We start from the raw sequence: 25,121 nt of genomic DNA, 5'->3' as shown, positions 1-25,121 counted from the left end.
AGGCCTGATTCACACAGTCCCCTCTGAACAGTTGATGTTGAGATGTGTCTGTCACTTGAACTCTGTGAAGCATTTATTTGGGCTGCAATTTCTGAGGCTGGTAACTCTAATGAACTTATCCTCTGCAGCAGAGGTAACTCTGGGTCTTCCATTCCTGTGGCGGTCCTCATGAGAGCCAGTTCATCATAGCGCTTGATGGTTTTTGCGACTGCACTTGAAGAAACTTTCAAAGTTCTTGAACTTTTCCGTATTGACTGACCTTCATGTTTTAACGTAATGATGGACTGTCATTTCTCTTTGCTTTTTTGAGCTGTTCTTGCCATAATATGGACTTGGTCTTTTACCAAATAGGGCTATCTTCTGTATACCTTGTCACAACACAACTGATTGGCTGAAATGCATTAAGAAGGAAAGAAATTCCACAAATTAACTTTTAAGAAGGCACACCTGTTAATGGAAATGCATTCCAGGTGACTACCTCATGAAGCTGGTTGAGAGAATGCCAAGAGTGTGCAAAGCTGTCATCAAGGCAAAGGGTGGCTATTTGAAGAATCTCAAATATAAAGTATATTTTGATTTGTTGTCACGGTTTCGGCCGAGGCTGCTCCTCCTCCTGGTTCGGGCAGGCTTCGGCGGTCGTCGTCCGCGGAGTACTAGCTGCCACCGATCTATGTTTCATGTTCGTTTGGTTTTGTCTTGATGTTGTACACCTGTGTCTTGTTAGTCCTCGTTAGTGTCCTATTTAGTTCTCGTTGTGTGTGTTTGTCTTTGTGTGTGATTGCTCTTCTGTTTTGTGTTGGAGCTACGTATTTCCCTCCAGTGTTTTGGAGAGGTTTTTCGCACATGTTAGTGCGCCGTTTGTTTGACGCCTGTGTGCGCCTTTATTTCGCCTTCGGGCTTATTGTGCTTATTTTCTACGTGAATATTGCACTAAAGTCTTTTGGACTGAGCTTCTGCGTCCTGCGCTTGATTCATGCACCACACCCACCTTCAGCACCCCTTGACATTTGTTTAACACTTTTTTGGTTACTACATGATTCCATATGTGTTATTTCATAGTTTTGATGTCTTCAATATTATTGTACAATATAAAAAATAGTACAAATAAAGAAAAACCCTTGAATGAATAGGTGTGTCCAAACCTTTGACTGGTAGTGTAATTTATTTAGTTAGAAACAGATCAGATAAGATTATTTAGTTGAAATATAATTTGATCTGTGAGAAATTAAGCTAATTGTTTTCACCCAAAGTGGCCATTTTAATTCATAGGTTTCATATAATATTCAATAAATATTGTACCCAACATCTGATTTGGACAACACAAAAAATCTAACAATGAGTAAGACATGAGGATTCCAAATAAATGGTCAAAAGCCACCCATGGACCCCCCACACCAATCCCAACCCAACAACGAGTATACAGTATCTGTTCTCTGTGTTTGACAAGTAGTATGGAGCTGCGGCTCTGAGTATTGTTTATTCATCCTATGTAATGCTAGATGGTGCTGTTCCTGCTATTAGGTGCTTTTTTAAACAATGTTAATTGGATAGTTCACCCAAATTACAAAATGCCATGTTGGTTTCCTTACCCTGTAAGCAGTCTATGGACAAGGTACGACAGCAACCCATGCTTTGGTTTTGTTTCAAATGCTAACTTTTTAGCATTTGTGGCACAAATCCAATGCAAGTCAATGGTACCTATATTATCACTTTCACGCTTCATGTTCAACTCATCCTAAAGTATCTAAAAATGTATTGTCTAACTCAATTATCTTACTTGAGATGATTTGGATATGAAGACCCTCAACCTATTAGGTGCTAGTTACTTGCATTGAGACACGAAATTGGCTTGCACAGATTGCCCCTTAGCCATATTGATAATTTAATACACAAGCTCCCTTTCCCGCATAGCTATACATTACCAAATGGAGAGAGGGAGATAGAGACAGGGTTGTTGATTTGTCTCTGCACAGCTGGATCAGCATAAGGGATACAAACACCCCCTCTGTCACTACTAGATCTTCTCACTCTGTCTCTGTCTGTGTCCCAAATTGCACCTTATTTCCTTTATAGTGCACTACTTTTGATAGGGCTCTGGACAATAGTAGTGCACAATATAAGGTAAAATGGTGCCATTTGGGATGCATCCTTTGTTTCACTTTCTCTACCCTCTTTTCCCCTCTAGCCTCTCCCACCATCTCGTCCCTCCCTCCCCTCTCTCTCCTCTTTCTTTTCTCTGTGATAAAACAAGGTTTCCCCTATGTGGGCCTCTCTCTCAATTCAATTCAATTCAATTCAATTCAATTCAATTTCAATTTAAGGGTTTTATTGGCATGGGAAACATATGTTAACATTGCCAAAGCAAGTGAAGTAGATAATAAACAAAAGTGAAATAAACAATAAAAATGTACAGTAAACATTACACTCACAAAAGTTCCAAAAGAATAAAGACATTTCAAATGTCATATTATGTGCAAACAGTTAAGGTACAAAAGGTAAGATAAATAAACATAAATATGGGTTGTATTTACAATGGTGTTTCTTCTTCACTGGTTGCCCTTTTCTTGTGGCAACAGGTCACACATCTTGCTGCTGTGATGGCACACTGTGGTATTTCACCCAATAGATATGGGAGTTTATCAAAATTGGGTTTGTTTTCAAATTCTTTGTGGGTCTGTGTAATCTGAGGGAAATATGTGTCTCTATGGTCATACATTTGGCAGGAGGTTAGGAAGTGCAGCTCAGTTTCCACCTCATTTTGTGGGCAGTGTGCACATAGCCTGTCTTCTCTTGAGACCCAGGTCTGCCTATGGTGGCCTTTCTCAATAGCAAGGCTATGCTCACTGAGTCTGTACATAGTCAAAGCTTTCCTTAAGTTTGGGTTAGTCACAGTGGTCAGGTATTCTGCCACTGTGTACTCTCTGTTTAGGGCCAAATAGCATTCTAGTTTGCTCAGTTTTTTTGTTAATTCTTTCCAATGTGTCAAGTAATTATCTTTTGGTTTTCTCATGATTTGGTTGGGTTTAATTGTGTTGCTATCCTGGGGCTCTGTGGGGTCTGTTTGTGTTTGTGAACAGAGCCCCGAGGACCAGCTTGCTTAGGGGACTCTTCTCCACGTTAATCTCTCTGTAGGTGATGGCTTTGTTATGGAAGTTTTGGAAATCACTTCCTTTTAGGTGGTTGTAGAATTTAACGTCTCTTTTCTGGATTTTGATCATTAGCGGGTATCGGCCTAATTCTGCTCTGCATGCATTATTTGGTGTTTTACGTTGTACACTGAGGATATTTTTGCAGAATTATGCGTGCAGAGTCTCAATTTGGTGTTTGTCCCATTTTGTGAATTCTTGGTTGGTGAGCGGACCCCAGACCTCACAACCATAAAGGGCAATAGGTTATATAACTGATTCAAGTATTTTTTGCCAGGTCCTAATTGGTATGTCAAATGTTATGTTCCTTTTGATGGCATGGAAGGCGTTTCTTGCCTTGTCTCTCAGATCGTTCATAGCTTTGTGGAAGTTACCTGTGGCACTGATGTTTAGGCCGAGGTATGTATAGTTTTTTGTGTGCTCTAGGGCAACGGTGTCTAGATGGAATTTGTATTTGTGGTCCTGGCAACTGGACCTTTTTTGGAACACCATTATTTTTGTCTTACTAAGATTTACTGTCAGGGCCCAGGTCTGACAGAATCTGTGCAGAAGATCTAGGTGCTGCTGTAGGCTTTCCTTGGGCGGGGACAGAAGCACCAGTAGACATTTTACTTCAGATTCTAGTAGGGTGAGGCCAGGTTCTGCAGACTGTTCTAGTGCCCTCACCAATTCGTTGATATATATGTTGAAGTGGGTGGGGCTTAGACTGCATCCCTGTCACACCCCACGGCCCTGTGGAAAGAAATGTGTGTTTTTGGCATATTTTTACCGCACACTTGTTGTTGTGTGTACATGGATTTTATAATGTCGTATGTTTTTCCCCCAACAACACTTCCCTCAATTTGTATAGCAGACCCTCATGCCAAATTGAGTCAAAAGCTTTTTTTAAATCAACAAAGCATGAGAAGACTTTGCCTTTGTTTTGTTTGTTTGTAAATTAGGGTGTGCAGGGTGAATACGTGGTCTGTCGTACGGTAATTTGGTAAAAAGCCAATTTGATATTTGCTCAGTACATTGTTTTCACTAAGGAAATATACGAGTCTGCTGTTAATGATAATGCAGAGGATTTTCCCAAGGTTACTGTTGACGCATATCCCACGGTAGTTATTGGGGTCAAATTTGTCTCCACTTTTGTGGATTGGGGTGATCAGTCCTTCGTTCCAAATATTGGGGAAGATGCCAGAACTAAGGATGATGTTAAAGAGTTTAAGTATAGCCAATTGGAATTTGTGGTCTGTATATTTTATCATTTCATTGAGGATAGCATCAACACCACAAAAAGGCCTGGAGGGTTTGCATTTTGTCCTGTAGTTAATTCAATGTAATTGGAGAATCCAGTGGGTTCTGGTAGTCTTTAATAGTTGATTCTAAGATTTGTATTTGATCATGTATATGTTTTTGCTGTTTGTTCTTTGATATAGGGCCAAAAAGATTGGAGAAGTGGTTTACCCATACAGTGGGGAAAACAGTATTTAGTCAGCCACCAATTGTGCAAGTTCTCCCACTTAAAAAGATGAGAGAGGCCTGTAATTTTCATCATAGGTACACGTCAACTATGACAGACGAAATGAGAAAAAAAAATCCAGAAAATCACATTGTAGGATTTGTAATGAATTTATTTGCAAATTATGGTGGAAAATAAGTATTTGGTCAATAACAAACGTTTCTCAATACTTTGTTATATACCCTTTGTTGGCAATGACACAGGTCAAACGTTTTCTGTAAGTCTTCACAAGGTTTTCACACACTGTTGCTGGTATTTTGGCCCATTCCTCCATGCAGATCTCCTCTAGAGCAATAATGTTTTGGGGCTGTCGCTGGGCAACACAGACTTTCAACTCCCTCCAAAGATGTTCTATGGGGTTGAGATCTGGAGATTGGCTAGGCCACTCCAGGACCTTGAAATGCTTCTTACGAAGCCACTCCTTTGTTGCCCGGGCGGTGTGTTTGGGATCATTGTCATGCTGAAAGACCAAGCCACGTTTCATCTTCAATGCCCTTGCTGATGGAAGGAGGTTTTCACTCAAAATCTCACGATACATGGACCCATTCATTCTTTCCTTTACACGGATCAGTCGTCCTGGTCCCTTTCGAGAAAAACAGCCCCAAAGCATGATGTTTCCACCCCCATGCTTCAGTAGGTATGGTGTTCTTTGGATGCAACTCAGCATTCTTTGTCCTCCAAACACGACGAGTTGAGTTTTTACCAAAAAGTTATATTTGGGTTTCATCTGACCATATGACATTCTCCCAATCCTCTTCTGGATCATCCAAATGCACTCTAGCAAACTTCAGACGGGCCTGGACATGTACTGGCTTAAGCAGGGGGACACGTCTGGCACTGCAGGATTTGAGTCCCTGGCGGCGTAGTGTGTTACTGATGGTAGGCTTTGTTACTTTGGTCCCAGCTCTCTGCAGGTCATTCACTAGGTCCCCCCGTGTGGTTCTGGGATTTTTGCTCACCGTTCTTGTGATCATTTTGACCCCACGGGGTGAGATCTTGCGTGGAGCCCCAGATCGAGGGAGATTATCAGTGGTCTTGTATGTCTTCCATTTCCTAATAATTGCTCCCACAGTTGATTTCTTCAAACCAAGCTGCTTACCTATTGCAGATTCAGTCTTCCCAGCCTGGTGCAGGTCTACAATTTTGTTTCTGGTGTCCTTTGACAGCTCTTTGGTCTTGGCCATAGTGGAGTTTGGAGTGTGACTGTTTGAGGTTGTGGACAGGTGTCTTTTATACTGATAACAAGTTCAAACAGGTGCCATTAATACAGGTAACAAGTGGAGGACAGAGGAGCCTCTTAAAGAAGAAGTTACAGGTCTGTGAGAGCCAGAAATCTTGCTTGTTTGTAGGTGACCAAATACTTATTTTCCACCATCATTTGCAAATAAATTCATAAAAAATCCTGCAATGTGATTTTCTGGATTTTTTCCCCTCAATTTGTCTGTCAGAGTTGACGTGTACCTATGATGAAAATTACAGGCCTCTCTCATCTTTTTAAGTGGGAGAACTTGCACAATTGGTGGCTGACTAAATAATTTTTTCCCCCACTGTACATCTCCATTTTGGATAGACAACTCTTTGTGTTGTTGTTTGTTTAGTGTTTTCCAATTCACCCAGAAGTGGTTAAAGTCTATGGATTCTTCAATTACATTGAGCTGATTTCTGACGTGCTGTTCCTTCTTTTTCCGTAGTGTATTTCTGTATTGTTTTAGTGATTCACCATAGTGAAGGCGTAGGCTCAGGTTTTCTGGATCTCTATTTCTTTCTTAGGTTTTTGCGTTCTTCATCAAAACATTTGTCATTGTTGTTCATTTTCTTCTTTTAGATTTGATAGGGAAGCTGAGAGGTCAAATATACTGTTTAGGTTTTCTACTGCCAAGTTTACGCCTTCACTATTACAGTGAAACATTTTGTCCAGGAAGTTGTCTAAAAGGGATTGAAATTGTTGTTGCCTAATAATTTTTTGGTAGGTTTCCACGCTACTTTCCTTCCATCTATAGCATATTTTAATATTATTCAGTTCCTTTGGCTTTGATGACGCATGATTGGGTATTGCTCTGTTCAAGTAGGGTGAAAATGGGCTGACTGTGAACGCTCTGAGAGACTCTGGGTTGAGGTCAGTGATAAAGTAGTCTAAAGTACTACTGCCAAGAGATGAGCTATATGTGTACCTACTGTAGGAGTCCCCTCGAAGCCTACCATTGACTATGTGCATACCCAGCATGCGACAGAACTGCAGGAGTTGTGACCCGTTTTTGTTGGTTATGTTGTCGTAGTTGTGCCTAGGGGGGCATATGGGGGAGGGTATTCTCTCTCTCTCTCTCTCTCTCTCGTTCTTAATCTCTCTCTTCATCTCCCCCCTTTCTCTCTCTCTCTCTCTCTCTCTCTCTCTCGATTATATACTTTGACCAGGGGAGCGTTCGGTCTGCAGTGCTTTGAAGAGTTCACTGCCGTCAGGAGCCTCAGAACTACATGGCATCAACATGCTTCTCTCTGCCTGGAGCATCTCTTTAAACTCACTTTAACTATTTTCCATGTACTTTCCACCCCCGACTATACATTTCACTGGAAAACCGTGACCATTTAGTTTTAATGTCGCCGCATTACCCAAACACCTAGTTTTGCCTAGGATCACCTTCCATATCTCGCCAATGGTATTAGAATAATGGATAATGATGATGATGGATTGGATTTATATGGTGCATCAAAAACTAAATTAATTATTTCACACTTTAAAAAAATAAATACATAATAACGCTTTTTCCAAGTGCTCAAAGCACTTTGCATTGTAATGGGGGAACACATTTTACCCTCGTAAATCAATCTCTCTATCCAATACATATTTATTGGGGGTGCAGCAGGGATGTCCATCCTCCCCTCTAGTTTATCCCACAGAGGTTCCAGTTCTCATGTGACATCAGTGTTTCTAATGGATCAATGCATTATTCATTGCCGAGTCTCCAAAGTTTGTTTTCCCCCCTAAGCTTATGACCTGCCTTAAACGATAAGACAAATAATACATTAATTTATTCATAAAAGCACAGTTTCAACCTCCCGGCACTACAAAAATGACTTATCCTCAAGCATTTCACCCTCAAACCTCTTATGTTGGTCTCTTTGTTACTATAGGCTAGTACACTGCTCAAAAAAATAAAGGGAACACTAAAATAACACATCCTAGATCTGAATGAATGAAATAATCTTATTAAATACTTTTTTCTTTACATAGTTGAATGTGCTGACAACAAAATCACACAAAAATGATCAATGGAAATCAAATTTATCAACCCATGGAGGTCTGGATTTGGAGTCACCCTCAAAATTAAAGTGGAAAACCACACTACAGGCTGATCCAACTTTGATGTAATGTCCTTAAAACAAGTCAAAATGAGGCTCAGTAGTGTGTGTGGCCTCCACGTGCCTGTATGACCTCCCTACAACGCCTGGGCATGCTCCTGATGAGGTGGCGGATGGTCTCCTGAGGGATCTCCTCCCAGACCTGGACTAAAGCATCCGCCAACTCCTGGACAGTCTGTGGTGCAACGTGGCGTTGGTGGATGGAGCGAGACATGATGTCCCAGATGTGCTCAATTGGATTCAGGTCTGGGGAACGGGCGGGCCAGTCCATAGCATCAATGCCTTCCTCTTGCAGGAACTGCTGACACACTCCAGCTACATGAGGTCTAGCATTGTCTTGCATTAGGAGGAACCCAGGGCCAACCGCACCAGCATATGGTCTCACAAGGGGTCTGAGGATCTCATCTCGGTACCTAATGGCAGTCAGGCTACCTCTGGCGAGCACATGGAGGGCTGTGCGGCCCCCCAAAGAAATGCCACCCCACACCATGACTGACCCACCGCCAACCCGGTCATGCTGGAGGATGTTGCAGGCAGCAGAACGTTCTCCACGGCATCTCCAGACTCTGTCACATCTGTCACGTGCTCAGTGTGAACCTGCTTTCATCTGCTTTCACCTCCTCCACGTCTCCTGATGTACTGGCCTGTCTCCTGGTAGCGCCTCCATGCTCTGGACACTACGCTGACAGACACAGCAAACCTTCTTGCCACAGCTCGCATTGATGTGCCATCCTGGATGAGCTGCACTACCTGAGCCACTTGTGTGGGTTGTAGACTCCGTCTCATGCTACCACTAGAGTGAAAGCACCGCCAGCATTCAAAAGTGACCAAAACATCAGCCAGGAAGCATAGGAACTGAGAAGTGGTCTGTGGTCACCACCTGAAAAACCAGTTCTTTATTGGGGGTGTCTTGCTAATTGCCTATAATTTCCACCTGTTGTCTATTCCATTTGCACAACAGCATGTGGAATTTATTGTCAATCAGTGTTGCTTCCTAAGTGGACAGTTTGATTTCACAGAAGTGTGATTGACTTGGAGTTACATTGTGTTGTTTAAGTGTTCCCTTTATTTTTTTGAGCAGTGTATATAGCCTAGCTATGTGGAAACAAGACCAGGCTCGGCCTTGCCTTCACTGCCTGCCTAAAGGGATCTAACATGGTGGATATGGAGGTGCTGGCTGGTCTCTCTCGGGGGCTGGCTGGCTGTTCTTCTAGTGGATTTATCATTCTCTCTCTCTCTGCACCACCTCCCCGCCCCCACCAGTCCCTGGCCACGCTAATAAAACATGAACAGACAGTGTAGCGTGAAGAAATGTACGTCCCCAAGCCGCTTCAGGATGCACACTCTCTGATCAGGCTTATTGGGGCAGAAAGAGAGGGGAGTGCCTGTTCCCTCCCCTCAGGCCCTGGAGAATGAGGTATGGCGAGAGAGGGAGGAAGAGAGGAAGGGCAGGGATAAGGGTGTATGTGTGTGTGTGCATGGTCTGTTCTGACCTATGTTGAGTTAGACTGAGTATAGGGTCTTCAGATACCCTTTCAAGGCCAATGACTTTAATTTCCCTAGTTAGCATTACTGTGCATGCAACACAATATAAACACCTTTGTTTTGAATAAGAGTATGGTCCCCATTCAAGAAATGACTTCACAGTACTCTGTTCCGTGGTTGTTGAAAGCCTATTTGATTATTCAAGTGTAATATTAAGGGATTAGTAAGTACCACCAATGGAGTGGTAGTAAGTATTTTAGCAATCGCATCACTATAGTGTCTTTATTCTTGATGTGGCAATGTACGACATACAATCTTTACAGACTTTACAGAAATGCATTAATAATATTGACAGCCTTGAGTTTAATCGGCTCTTGGGTTTCAGTCGCAGACTTCATGTGCTACAACGATGCATTGATACAACTGGCTGACGTTGATAGGCCTGATTTCTCTCTCTCTCGCTCTCACTCTCTCTTCAAATGCTCTCTCTCTTCAAATGTGCTCTGGTGTTGATCAGACTGTGCTGTGCTCTGGTGTGTTCAGTGGAGGAGGCAGTGTGTTCGAGACGAGTTGTCATCTCACAAGCCCAGATCAAATCAGCCAAAATATAATTATTGTAAAATTGACTGTGTCCATAAAATGTATATAGTATGTATAAGCTGGAAGTAGAGTCCTAAGTGTTGTTGTTCACTAGTTTACTCCAATTAGGGGAGGGGTGGTGGGGTTGGAAAGTAATAAAGGAAAATACATTTTAAAAAAGGATATGTACAGTGGGGAAAAAAAGTATTTAGTCAGCCACCAATTGTGCAAGTTCTCCCACTTAAAAAGATGAGAGAGGCCTGTAATTTTCATCAAAGGTACACGTCAACTATGACAGACAAAATTAGAAAAAAAAATCCAGAAAATCACATTGTAGGATTTTTAATGAATTTATTTGCAAATTATGGTGGAAAATAAGTATTTGGTCAATAACAAAAGTTTCTCAATACTTTGTTATATACCCTTTGTTGGCAATGACACAGGTCAAACGTAAGTCTAGTCTTCACAAGGTTTTCACACACTGTTGCTGGTATTTTGGCCCATTCCTCCATGCAGATCTCCTCTAGAGCAGTGATGTTTTGGGGCTGTCGCTGGGCAACACAGACTTTCAACTCCCTCCAAAGATTTTCTATGGGGTTGAGATCTGGAGACTGGCTAGGCCACTCCAGGACCTTGAAATGCTTCTTACGAAGCCACTCCTTCGTTGCCCGGGCGGTGTGTTTGGGATCATTGTCATGCTGAAAGACCCAGCCACGTTTCATCTTCAATGCCCTTGCTGATGGAAGGAGGTTTTCACTCAAAATCTCACGATACATGGCCCCATTCATTCTTTCCTTTACACGGATCAGTCGTCCTGGTCCCTTTGCAGAAAAACAGCCCCAAAGCATGATGTTTCCACCCCCATGCTTCACAGTAGGTATGGTGTTCTTTGGATGCAACTCAGCATTCTTTGTCCTCCAAACACGACGAGTTGAGTTTTTACCAAAAAGTTATATTTTGGTTTCATCTGACCATATGACATTCTCCCAATCCTCTTCTGGATCATCCAAATGCACTCTAGCAAACTTCAGACGGTCCTGGACATGTACTGGCTTAAGCAGGGGGACACGTCTTGCACTGCAGGATTTGAGTCCCTGGCGGCATAGTGTGTTACTGATGGTAGGCTTTGTTACTTTGGTCCCAGCTCTCTGCAGGTCATTCACTAGGTCCCCCCGTGTGGTTCTGGGATTTTTTCTCACCGTTCTTGTGATCATTTTGACCCCACGGGGTGAGATCTTGCGTGGAGCCCCAGATCGAGAAAGATTATCAGTGGTCTTGTATGTCTTCCATTTCCTAATAATTGCTCCCACAGTTGATTTCTTCAAACCAAGCTGCTTACCTATTGCAGATTCAGTCTTCCCAGCCTGGTGCAGGTCTACAATTTTGTTTCTGGTGTCCTTTGACAGCTCTTTGGTCTTGGCCATAGTGGAGTTTGGAGTGTGACTGTTTGAGGTTGTGGACAGGTGTCTTTTATACTGATAACAAGTTCAAACAGGTGCCATTAATACAGGTAACGAGTGGAGGACAGAGGGGCCTCTTAAAGAAGAAGTTACAGGTCTGTGAGAGCCAGAAATCATGCTTGTTTGTAGGTGACCAAATACTTATTTTCCACCATAATTTGCAAATAAATTCATTAAAAATCCTACAATGTGATTTTCTGGATTTTTTTTCTCAATTTGTCTGTCAGAGTTGACGTGTACCTATGATGAAAATTACAGGCCTCTCTCATCTTTTTAAGTGGGAGAACTTGCACAATTGGTGGCTGACTAAACACTTTTTTCCCCCACTGTATGTATATGTTTGTACTGTATATGTATGTATGTGTATGTATGTAAACTCAGCAAAAAAATAACCGTCCACTCACTGTCAACTGCGTTTATTTTCAGCAAACTTAACATGTGTAAATATTTGTATGAACATAACAAGATTCAACAACTGAGACATAAACTGAACAAGTTCCACAGACATGTGACTAACAGAAATTGAATAATGTGTCCCTGAACAAAGGGGGGGTCAAAATCATTGCATTAAGTACTGCAGTGCATCTCCTCCTCATTGACTGCACCAGATGTGCCAGTTCTTGCTGTGAGATGTTACCCCACTCTTCCACCAAGGCACCTGCAAGTTTCCTGACATTTCTGGGGGGAATGGCCCTAGCCCTCACCCTCCGATCCAACAGGTCCCAGACGTGCTCAATGGGATTGAGATCCGGGCTCTTTGCTGGCCATGGCAGAACACTGACATTCCTGTCTTGCAGGAAATCACACACAGGATGAAAAGTATGGCTGGTGGCATTGTCATGCTGGAGGGTCATGTCAGGATGAGCCTGCAGGAAGGGTACCACATGAGGGAGGAGGATGTGTTCCCTGTAACGCACAGCGTTGAGATTGCCTGCAATGACAACAAGCTCAGTCCGATGATGCTGTGACACACCGCCCCCAGACCATGACGGACCCTCCACCTCCAAATCGATCCCGCTCCAAAGTACAGGCCTCGGTGTAACGCTCATTCCTTCGACGATAAACGGGAATCCGACCATGAGACAAAACCGCGACTCGTCAGTGAAGAGCACCTTTTGCCAGTCCTGTCTGGTCCAGCGACGGTGGGTTTGTGCCCATAGGCGACGTTGTTGCCGGTGATGTCTGATGAGGACCTGCCTTACAACAGGCCTACAAGCCCAAAGTCCAGCCTCTCTCAGCCTATTGCGGACAGTCTGAGCACTGATGGAGGAATTGTGCGTTCCTGGTGTAACTCGGGCAGTTGTTGTTGCCATCCTGTACCTGTCCCGCAGGTGTGATGTTCGGATGTACCGATCCTGTGCAGCTGTTGTTACACATGGTCTGCCACTGCGAGGACGATCAGCTGTCCGTCCTGTCTCCCTGTAGCGCTGTCTTAGGCGTCTCAAAGTACGGACATTGCAATTTATTGCCCTGGCCACATCTGCAGTCCTCATGCCTCCTTGCAGCTTGCCTAAGGCACGTTCACGCAGATGAGCAGGGACCGTGGGCATCTTTCTTTTGGTGTTTTTCAGAATCAGTAGAAAGGTCTCTTTATTGTCCTACGTTTTCATAACTGTGACCTTAATTGCCTACCGTCTGTAAGCTGTTAGTGTCTTAACGACCGTTCCACAGGTGCATGTTCATTAATTGTTTATGGTTCATTGAGCAAGCATGGGAAACAGTGTTTAAACCCTTTACAATGAAGATCTGTGAAGTTATTTGGATTTTTACGAATTATCTTTGAAAGTCAGGGTGAGTTTATATGTATATTACCGTTCAAAAGTTTGGGGTCACTTAGAAATGTCCTTGTTTTCGAAAGAAAAGCAAATTTTTTGTCCATTAAAATAACATCAAATTGATCAGAAATACAGTGTAGACATTGTTAATGTTATAAATGGCTATTGTAGCTGGAAACAGCTGATTTTATAATGGAATATCTACATAGGCATACAGAGGCCCATTATCTGCAACCATTAGTCCTGTGTTCCAATGGCACGTTGTGTTTGCTAATCCAAGTTGATCATTTTAAAAGGCTAATTGATCATTAGAAAACCCTATTGTAATTATGTTAGCACAGCTGAAAACTGTCGTGCTGATTAAAGAAGCAATAAAACTGGCCTTCTTGAGACTACTTGAGTATCTGGAGCATCAGCAATTATGGGTTCGATTACAGGCTCAAAATGGCCAGAAACAAATAACTTTCTTCTTAAACTCATCAGTCTATTCTTGTTCTGAGAAATGAAGGCTATTATATGCGAGGAATTGCCAAGAAACTGAAGATCTCGTACAACGGTGTGTACTACTCCCTTCACAGAACAGCGCAAGCTGGCTCTAACCAGACTAGAAAGAGGAGTGGGAGGCCCCGGTGCACAACTGAGCAAGAGGACAAATACATTAGAGTGTCTAGTTTGAGAAACAGGCGCCTCACAGGTCCTCAACTGGCAGCCTCATTAAATAGTACCCGCAAAACACCAGTCTCAACGTCAACAGTGAAGAGGCAACTCCAGGAAGCTGACCCTCTTGGCAGACTGCCCATCTTAATTTTAGGCAGAGTTGCAAAGAAAAAGCCATATCTCAGACTGACCAATAAAAAGAAAAAATTAAGATGGGCAGTCTGCCTAGAAGGTCAGCATCCTGGAGTTGCCTCTTCACTGTTGACGTTGAGACTTGTATTTTGCGGGTACTATTTAATTAAGCTGCTAGTTGAGGACCTGTGAGGCGTCTGTTTCTCAAACTAGACACTAATGGATTTGTCCTCTTGCTCAGTTGTGCACCAGGGCCTCCCACCTGTATATGTGCTTTCTTGAGCAGGGGAAACTTGCGGGCGCTGCAGGATTTCAGTCCTTCACGGCGTAGTGTGTTACCAATTGTTTTCTTGGTGACTATGGTCCCAGCTGCCTTGAGATCATTGACAAGATCCTCCCGTGTAGTTCTGGGCTGATTCCTCACCGTTCTCATGATCATTGCAACTCCACAAGGTGAGATCTTGCATGGAGCCCCAGGCCGAGGAAGATTGACAGTTATTTTGTGTTTCTTCCATTTGCGAATAATCGCACCAACTGTTGTCACCTTCTCACCAAGCTGCTTGGCCATGGTCTTGTAGCCCATTCCAGCCTTGTGTAGGTCTACAATCTTGTCCCTGACATCCTTGGAGAGCTCTTTGGTCTTGGCCATGGTGGAGAGTTTGGAATCTGATTGATTGATTGCTTCTGTGGACAGGTGTCTTTTATACAGGTAACAAACTGAGATTAGGAGCACTCCCTTTAAGAGTGTGCTCCTAATCTCAGCTCGTTACCTGTATAAAAGACACCTGGGAGCCAGAAATCTTTCTGATTGAGAGGGGGTCAAATACTTATTTCCTTCATTAAAAATGCAAATCAATATATAACATTTTTGACATGCGTTTTTCTGGATTTTTTTGTTGTTATTCTGTCTCTCACTGTTCAAATAAACCTACCATTAAAATCATAGACTGATCATTTCTTTGTCAGTGGGCAAACGTACAAAATCAGCAGGGGATCAAATACCTTTTTCCCTCACTGTATATATTTGCAGTTAAAAAAATATGGGGATTGGAAGTGATGCAGACTATTACTACATTGATGGAAGTTACGATCTATCTGCAATATTAAAGCTGATCTACCCCCTAAAAAAAAAAAAGGAAGAAAATATAATAGGTTAAAAAAATAATAAAAACAAAAACAAATTGATTAAAACAGTAAAAATAAAAATATAAAAAGTAATCAGCCATCACTAGCCATCTACCAGGTGATGCACTCACACAAAACACACACACACACACTTCATACTCACACACACACAGCCAACTGTGCTGTCCAATGCTATAGAGACATTGAACCTCTGGTCGCATACCGTTTCACACTGTGTATTTAAATACTTTATCCCCAACGTAGCTCATCATAATATTTCTACTGCTGTACATTGTATTTTAGTTACACTGTTTATATACACTACATATTTATTAATGCACTGGATTATCCCGGTGCACATATGTATAGATTGCATTTGACTACTGCTACAGTGCTATTTAAGTTGTTAATCAGTTTAGCAGGTGTTATAGTGGGTGAAGCGAAATTCTTATATTACAAGCTCCTGACAATGCAGTAAAATGTCAAATAATTAAAATGTAAGGGAAGAAAATACGTATGTACACTGGGAGAATTTACAGAAGATCAGCTAAGAATGATATGTACAGCAGTAGATATATTAGAGTAAGCTATGTCAAGAATCCAGTGCATAAATACATTTGCCATTTGTGTAAAAATATTATGATGAGCTACGTTAGGGATACAGTATTTAAATACACAATGTGAAATGGGAAGTGACCAGTGGTTCAATGTCTCTATAGCATGGGACAGCAGCGTTGGCTGTGTGTATGTGAGTGTGTATGTGAGTGTTTGTGTGTTTGTGAGTATGAGGTGTGTGTGTGAGTGAGTGTGCATCACCTGATAGTGATGGCTGTTCAACAGTCTGATGGCCTGGTAATAGAAGCAGTTTTTTAGTCTCTCGGTCTTAGCTCTTATGCACCTGTACTGTCTGTCTGTTGGACGATAGCCGAGTGAAGAGTCCGTGGCTCGGGTGGCTGAGGTCCTTAATTATATTCTTGGCCTTCCTTTGACACCGGGTGCTGTATATGTCCTGGAGGGCAGACAGTGTGCCCCCAGTGATGCGTTGGGCTGCCCACACAACCCTCTGGAGAGCCATGTGGTTGAGGGTGGAACAGTTGCTGTACCAGGCGGTGATGCAGCCCAACAGAATGCTCTCAATGGTGCATCTGTAGATGTTCGTGAGGGTCTCAGGGGCCATGCCGAATTTCTTCAGCCTTCTTCACCACGATGCCGGTGTCTTGAGACCATTTCAGGTCCTCCGTGATGTGCACGCTGAGGAACTTTAATATTTTTATCCTATTCACTCCGGCCCCATCAATGAGGATGGGGGCATGCTCTCTCTTCTGTCTCCTGTAGTCCACGATAAGCTTCTTAGTTTGCTTGACGTTGAGGGAGAGGTTATTATCCTGGCACCACTCCGCCAGGGCTCTAACCTCCTCCCTGTAGGCTGTCTCGTCATTGTTAGCAATCAGGCCTACCACTGTCGTGTCGTCAGCAAACTTGATGATTGAGTTGGAGTTGTGCGTGGCCACGCAGTCATGGGTGAACAGGGAATAAAGGAGGGGGCTGAGCACACACTCCTGGGTGGCCCTCGTGTTGAGGATCAGCGTGGCGGAGGTGTTGTTGAAAGTTGACCTCAAAGTTATCTGGGAGCTAGCAACAGGGCGACCATCGCAGGCGTCATCTTGTGTGAAGGTCCACCTGTCTTGTGAGCAGAGCAGCAGAGTTCACTTCAAATCCACTTCAATTTGTTTTATGGTTAGGACTGAGTGCAGGTCAAATGTGTCCATAAATGTTTAAAGTTGACCATTTTGTAATGGAACGTGCTTGAATCGGTTTCCGAAGGGCAGTTGCGATAGGAAAGAAGGTGTGAAGTCCATTTAAGGATATCACTGTTTCTACCTGAGGAGGCAGGAAGTTCACCCCCAAACTGGATGTTATTTCTAAATGCCACTCTTCCTCAAACTTTGACCTCATATGGAACAGAGGTTGAAGTGAAAGATGTAGCCAGAACTGGTGAGTCACGATGAGATTCTCTCTGAAAACGTGTGCTTTGGATCCAACACAAGGGAAAAGGGTTAGGGGTTGTTCCATGTCATTTCAGCAAGCCATGACACCCATCATCTCCAATTGTTCTGAATAGTTTTCTGTAGTTAGAAACAGATAAGATTAGCATTCCAGCAACATTATTTTGTTGTTAGACAATTTTAACTCTGAAAAATTAAGCTAGTTGATTTCACCTAAATTGGCCATTTCAATTGATAGTATTCATATAATATTCAATAAATATAGTGCCCAACATCCGATTTGCACAAAACTCTTCTTAACAATGATGTAGATGTGAGGAATCCAAATAAATGGTCAAAAGCCACCTACAGACCCCCCAAACCCCACACCAAGCCCACCCCAATGGCCAGTATACAGTATCAGTTCTCTATGTTTGGTGGGGGTTTTTCCGTTCAGAGAAATTAACCATTAAAGTCACTTGCATTTTCCCCATAGATCACAGTATCTACTAAGCTAACATAATATCTACTAAGCTAACATATATAACTGTTTTAAGATGGTCATAAAATGGATAATTTAGCCATTTGGTTTGGAATTTTAGGAACCCTGTAGGTATAAAAACAAATATATGAAACAATTTTTTTATGAAACATTGAATTTGACCGTTACTGCTATAGTCCATAGAAACGTTTGAATAACACATTTGTACATGGCAAAACAGATAATAAGAAATAATAAGAAATAACGTTTTGAAGTATTCGTTCTATATCTGAGAGACTTAAGAAAACTCTGAATGTATTTTATTTTTTAGACCCATGTTTAGTCACTTTATTCATGGTACTTTTTACCCCATATGCACGTTGTGCCATTTTTACAGCCTGGTACTGGGTTATCTTCATACGACTCCCCAGAAGCTTGTGTGCGTCATAGAGCAAAACAACCGACACCTTCATGTTCGTCAGAGTCTCCCCTTTCCATATTGATTTGTAGCTCAAATGGTTCGGTCTGGACAGTTGGCTTTGTGAGAAGACGTCTTCGAAATTAGGACGTTCACGACAGAGTTCAGACGACTGCCGTAAAACTTGTGGATGTCATAGAGCAAAACAGTTCATGAGAGTCATATTTTAATGGTCGTGACTTATTAGTTTAGCTGAAACGTTTTGGGTTTTAAAGACTATTTCATGATGATTTTCTTGTAGAAAAACACCGCTTTCACAAACCCCATGTTACAGAATAGGCGCAAGCTTTATATCGTCGGAAAGAGGGGATTGCGCTGCAGCCAACAGTAAGTCTAACATAAACACACGGGGAGCAATTCAATATTCAAAAAGACGTCACTGTGTGACGTCCGGGTGCGTCAATCGACTCTAGGAGTTAGTGCTGAGCGATTAGCCGAAATGTCGGTTTATTTTTGGTTTTTAAAAAGCTAATTGATTATTTTAATTCCATTTAGTTTTTTATTTATTTCCGTGAGCTCAACGTACAAATCAAGCATGAACTGCGGGACGTTATAGGAAGGTGTAGTTTTCAACAGGTTAATATTAATCATAGTTAGCGCAGAAAACGTGGTAATTAACTATAATGACAAGAATCCATTGTGCCTACAGCTGCCTGTTTTTATTGGTCCTTGCATGACAAGCCTGTGGGGCCAGCCCGGCAGACAGACAGACACAGAGAGGAAAGGAGGGAGTGGGAAGGAAGGTGTGGCGAACGAGATGGATATAGAGAGCAGTTGCTTAGGTATCTCTGCACGACACTACATCTAATTGATAGTTGTTATTCAGCAGTCTTAAAAGTATGCCTTATCTACTTTGAATAACTACTGAAATAGTGATTTTGTCGGACAGCAGGCAGCTAGCCAGCTAGGCTACTAGACTGAATAGGATGACTCTTTGGGGAGCACAGAGATTGATGGCTGGTTGGCTGCTACTGCCAGAGCAGAGATGAGATGATGACTTGGAATTAAATAATAAGTCATCAAATATTTGTTTAAATATACACAAAAACTGAAATATGTTATTAAAGTAATGTGAATATAGGATGCTTTATTAATTGAGTTTGTATTAATTAAATAACAAAGTCATCATCATACTAAAAAGCAATATCTAATATGCACAACCAAAATATTTAAAGTAATGTGAATAAATGGTTAGAGCCCTAATAAGTGATAGTAATGGGCAGTCACTACCATCAATTGTTTTATTCTTTGTTGTTACAGAATTCGACCCACATAATCCCTTTTATTGTTTAAAAGAAATCCTAACAAAAATTGAAAAACGTGATTATTTTTCTAAAACCAAACCTAAGCCGAACCCACCTCAAAAAGCACTAATCGCTCATCCCTATTAGGGGGTTAAGTGAAAGTAGCAGGTTTCGCCCACTAGATGCCCTTTTCCTTCTACTGGCCATTTGTCCATTTTGCTGGTCTCTTGTGTTTATCAAATCTATCACAACATTTTCTTTGCAACTTTGGGTAGAAAAACAATAGTTTTGCTCATGAGGCGGCAGGTAGCTTAGTGGTTAAGAGCGTTGTGTCAGTAACCGAAAGGTCGCTGGTTCTAATCCCCGAGCCGACTAGGTGAAAAATCTGCCGATGTGCCCTTGAGCAAGGCACTTAACCCTAATTGCTCCTGTAAGTCGCTCTGGATAAGAGCGTCTGCTAAATGACAATAAAAAATAAAATAAAATGATGAAAATCAATTGTGTGGTTATGCTCACAAATCAAGCCAGTCCTCCATGAAAGCAATTCAGTTTGTTATTTTCTTAGCAACCTAATGCTTCAACCCAATTCTTCTTGAATAGTCCAACAAGTGGCAGCTCTCTGAGAGGGCTATTCCTATTGTGCAATTCTCATATGAAGCCCCAAAATTTGATGGAGAAATGGGCTAGTAACTCAAATGTTCTGACAAACCTAATAAAATAATACAATTATAAACCATTGTGTTTTTTTTGTTTTTTTTTATACAATTATTACAAAACATCTCTATATGTTGTGTGATTAGTGACATTTACCATTATACCTGTGGGAACTTTACAAGGATTATCCACACGTGTTTCAATGTTCATTGCCTTTGCTTGCAAACTACAAAATAATGGGGTACAGCCCTGTAAAAAAGGTCGAAAACAGGAGAGCAAAATACCCAAGTCAACATGAGGTAGTGTCCCGTTGAATACTGAGCCAACTCTGGGTGATGACATCACAGGAGGGTAAAGGTCACGGTCAACACCAATGTCCATAATAACCATGCTCCCATGAATTGTCTCCTGAGTGGCGCAGTGGTCTAAGGCACTGCATCGCAGTGCTAACTGTGCCACTAGATCCTGGTTCGAATCCAGGCTCTGTCGCAGCCGGCCGTGACCGGGAGACTTATGGGCGGCGCACAATTGGCCCAGCGTCGTCCAGGGTAGGGGAGGGAATGGCCGGCAGGGATGTAGCTCAGTTGATAGAGCATGGCGTTTGCAACGCCAGGGTTGTGGGTTCGATTCCCACGGGGGGCCAGTATAAAATAAATATGTATTCACTAACTGTAAGTCGCTCTGGATAAGAGCGTCTGCTAAATGACGTAAATGTAGTAATAATACTATACTGCAGTAAAGTACACCACATATTCAGTAGGAATTATTTATATAGTGACATTTACATTTTTTGTCATTTAGCAGACGCTCTTATCCAGAGCGACTTACAGTTAGTGAGTGCATACATTTTTTTTTATACTGGCCCCCCGTGGGAATCGAACCCACAACCCTGGCGTTGCAAACGCCATGCTCTACCGATCAGGTCAGATCCCAAAGATTTACCTTTTCATGTCCTGCTGCTGCAGTGCTGCTGCCCTCTCTGCAATTTCCAACTTCCCCCCTCTTCTCTGTGTTGTTTTGAACCTCTTCCATAGACCTGACTGTCTTAGAAATCTTAAAAAACAACAGTGTCCCCGTGCCAGGCCCCCTGGGCAAACCTGTTACCTCAATCACACTTTCCAAGAAGCTTCATTTAGCTTAGCAGGCACCACTAAGCACTCAGTCTGTTATTGTAACCGTTTTAGCGACTCCACTGCAGTGAAGAGTTGAAGCATTTACACATCTCAGACCGGTGAGGTAGTCATGTTCGAGGCATGCAGGAATGGTGTTCATCCCTCTACATATGAGACTGGCACAAAATGGACATCCTTGAGTGCATCCCTCCATAGAACTTTTGTGCTGTTTTCTTTTTTTTCCCTCTACCTTGTTCACTTGTGCAAAACTGGGGTCAGGTCAGTAACATCAAAGAGGATGTGAAGCCAAGACGATTCATTCATAGCATTATCTGTCACACTTTTTTTGCATTGTTGTTCCTATGGAAATATTCCCTGTCTTAGTAATAAGTGTCTTTGACGACATTGGTCATAGGAAAAATAGACAAGTGATTTCACGAGGGAGGCAATGGGATGTGACAATCACAGAACTGTTTACATGCAGTGTCTCAAGTGTCTCATCAGTAATGATTTTTGCTTGCCATTTAAAACTTTATTTAGGCTGGCATTGCTGCACTGCCAAGGCTATATATTTGCTAATTTACCCATTTTCTTTTGCTTTTCTGTAGTATTTAATGTAATAAATTAAAGGATCATTCAATTATTTCAAGATAACCATAAGGTTTACTTGATTTTCGCTACATAGTTGTCAATTTCTGGGTGGTCTCTTGCTAGATGGTGTTAACTTGGCCTTTATTGTTAAAGTATAACATAAACGTAATATTGATAAAGATTATTCAATTTAAAGGCTCGGTAGCATAAACGTAACCACATGTAACATATGGATTTGTATTAGAATACGCATCAAAAGTCCCAATGCAAAGTGACACCTCACTTTCCAAACTTACCGATTGAAGGCTGAGTTAGCTACCAAAGTCAAAGAAGAGCCAAGGCGAGGCCTTCAGAGGGAGAGGATGTTTCACCGGCCAAGGTGAGTCAGCTAATCCAAAAGATGTAAATCCATATTGACTTTACCCGGTTTGTCTCCATCAATGCTGACACTGGCAATGTACTGGTAGGTTGGTGGGAAATAGAGGTTGCAGGCTTCACATTCATGCTCGTCACAGCATCTGGTTTCAGTCAGTCTCATTCCGAATCCTGCCTTCCACTGGTTAGACTAAGCCATCGAAAGTCCTCCGGGGTGAAATGAGCACCACATACAGTAGACGTGCACATGGTTCCCATACTCCAACCCGCTCGCTTCAACCAGATAAACCGGTCCCACTTCAAAGCTAGCTTCTCATTTTTGGGCCACAAATGAGTCGTAACCCCGTTCTTGTGGGTATTACTGCACTATGTGGGTATAACTGCACTAGCTACGGATGATGGAAAACTACTACAACGCTCGCTCGCTTGACTACCACTACCAAACGCACAGGAGAAGACGAGATGCAATTTTTCGCATGAATTTATATGGCTTCATTATAAATGATATGGCTTTTTCTTTGTTTGCAATGTAATTACATGCTGGCATGGCTAGTAGCTAACGTTAGCCAGCTGGAACTAGCTAGGTAGCACCGGTTCTCCAAATTATGTTGAGAAATAGTGCATTGTAGTAGTTCCAAAGATATCCGGAAATAAGTTAATAAATATCTAAAAACCCTAAAACATGACTATGTTTGTAATTATAGGTAACCCGTGACTAGCGTAGACTGGTGTAGCGTAGGTAGCCTAGCTGTTAGAGCGTTGGGACAGTAACTGAAAGGTTTCTTGTTCAAATTCCTGAGCCGGCGAGGTGGAAAAATCTGCCGTTCTGCCGTTGAGTAAGGCAGTTAACCCCCACAACAACTGCTCCCCGGGCGCCGATGACGTGGACGTTGATTATGGCAGCCCCCCGCACCTCTGTGATTCAGAGGGGTTGGGTTAAATGCGGTAGACATTTTCGGTTGAATGCATTCAGTTGTGCAACTAGGTATGCCCTTTCTCACTAAGTTATTAAGTCTTTGACCACACTGTGTTGTTACTTAGGTGAGTAAAAACTAATGGTTCCTAACCTTTAAGGAATTCATTTTATAACAAGACTAAATACATGGAAAGCTACTTGCAGTGGGACCTAACCTTCCGCTAAAGCTAACGGATCATCGTTAAAGGCAAGCAATCCATTTCCCTGCACTTGAATCTTTGTGTTTTCCATTGATCAGCCTTGTTAGCTTTAACATGATAACAAGCGCATTGTTCCCCTCAGGCTTTCAACGTACCCATTAGGCCTCTCTTTCTCCATTTTGAATGAGTCTGCATTTAAGGGTCTTTAGACTGCTTAGCCACCACCCAGTGAGCATGATGTCTTTCCTCACCCAGACAGTCTATCCCCTATCCCCTCCTAATCTCCTCAGGGCACATCAGAGGAGAACCAGTTTAATAACTCATCCTGTTCCCAAACAGTATAGTAGTGAATCCCATGTCACTCTAATTGGCAGGGGTTCAATATGCCTGGCTTGATGTCAGCTTTTTTATTGAATGATGTTAATTTACTTTTATAAACGGCGCTATTTGGTCGAATTAAGTAACTTTTAAACTATAAAGAGCTGTTCTCAAATCCAAGGCAGTAGTAGTGGAGTGTTGTATCACAGTGTATTCGGTAAACGTTATATATTACGGATCTCGTCCATTGTTACACTGAGTGACGTTTTTCTGTCAAAAGAGACTTCCAAGTACGAGCTCTGCAGTCTGGGTACTAGCACAGGATTTCCCAAATCCTACCCTTCCTGCCTTCTCTGAAACATACCCACTCCCCTTTATCCCCCTCTTCTCCTCCCCTCTCACCCCCCACCCTCCCACATTCAGGAAATGGGAGCCCTGCCAGAAGCCCTCTCTGTTTCCGGGAATCTGTCCCACAATGCTGCAGTGTAGTAAGTTGGCTTTGACGTGAACGCCATTGTTCAAAGTGCAGGCCCCATTGTCTGAGAGAAGGAACAGCAACAAAAACAAAAACCACCCGCGGAAGGATGTGGAGGGGTAAAGAGAGAGAGAGAGAGGGGCCTGTGCTATTTATATGAATATCCCTCCCAGCCTCCTCCTATCTGTCAGACTTGGGGATCAGGGTAGGGTAAGGATCTACATGTTTGATATTTTAACCAGTGGAACAACTTGAAGCCAGAGGGTGCCTGAGGACATGGGGCTTATGTTGGCATCGTCACACCACCGCCCTTTTGATTATGAAATTAATTACAGTGGGTCTTGAGTCATTTCTGGTCCCCCTGTGTTATGGTGGTGGTGGTGATCCTGTGTTGTGTAAGCAGAGGATGACAGATGTTCCTATGATAGTGCACTCTGCTGGTTGGCAGCATTTTATGGGCAGTACCGGCAGCAACTTGGCAAGGTCAGTTTAGAGGTGGGGGAGTTAGAAGCTAGCTGTGGCTCATTGAGGATGTCACTGCACCACTACCAGAAACACAAACCTAAGTATACAGAAACATGCAGATGACAAGGGAGACAAGAGCTTATTCATAAAGTGCATCAGAGTAGGAGGGCTGATCTAGGGTGTACAGGGGGGACCTAATCCTGGATCAGCACTTATACTCGAAGATGCTTTATCAATACAGGCCCTGGTTACCCCGGGAACTGTTCATTTACTGTATATACGTATCATTTCTGAAAATGTATGTTTATTGTGTAACATTCTTGATGTAGCATGCAATGCAATCAAAAGTTGTAGAATATAGTCACGTGGTAGCAAATGAAGAATATCAGGGTGAACATTGGGTCGGTTTCTCAAACCCAGATTGAGCCTATTCCTGGACTGAAAAGCACTTTTAATAGATTCTCTATTGAACATGTTTTAGTACAGATACAGGCTTAATCAGTGTCTGGGAATCCAGCATATTTTTGCTAGAACATTACACTTGTTGCTTGATTTAACACTTCTGTACCTCACAGAGGTCCAAATTCTACAGGCCCAAGGGGTCTTC

The 25,121-nt window shown here is 42.5% G+C and overlaps 1 protein-coding gene across 1 annotated transcript in view; it reads left to right on the top strand.

Moving 5' to 3' along the window:
* LOC311135846 (rho guanine nucleotide exchange factor 12-like) overlaps positions 1 to 25,121 on the top strand; it is a gene marked incomplete at its 5' end in the record, with an annotated part of 116,021 nt that overhangs the window by 3,494 nt on the left and 87,406 nt on the right. The gene's annotated exons all lie outside the window — the stretch shown is intronic.

The sequence above is a fragment of the Coregonus lavaretus genome (genome assembly GCF_964263955.1).
Source record: "Coregonus lavaretus genome assembly, chromosome: 10".
In the NCBI taxonomy this organism is placed as follows: domain Eukaryota; kingdom Metazoa; phylum Chordata; class Actinopteri; order Salmoniformes; family Salmonidae; genus Coregonus; species Coregonus lavaretus.
This window is presented reverse-complemented; position numbering and strand designations above follow the sequence as displayed.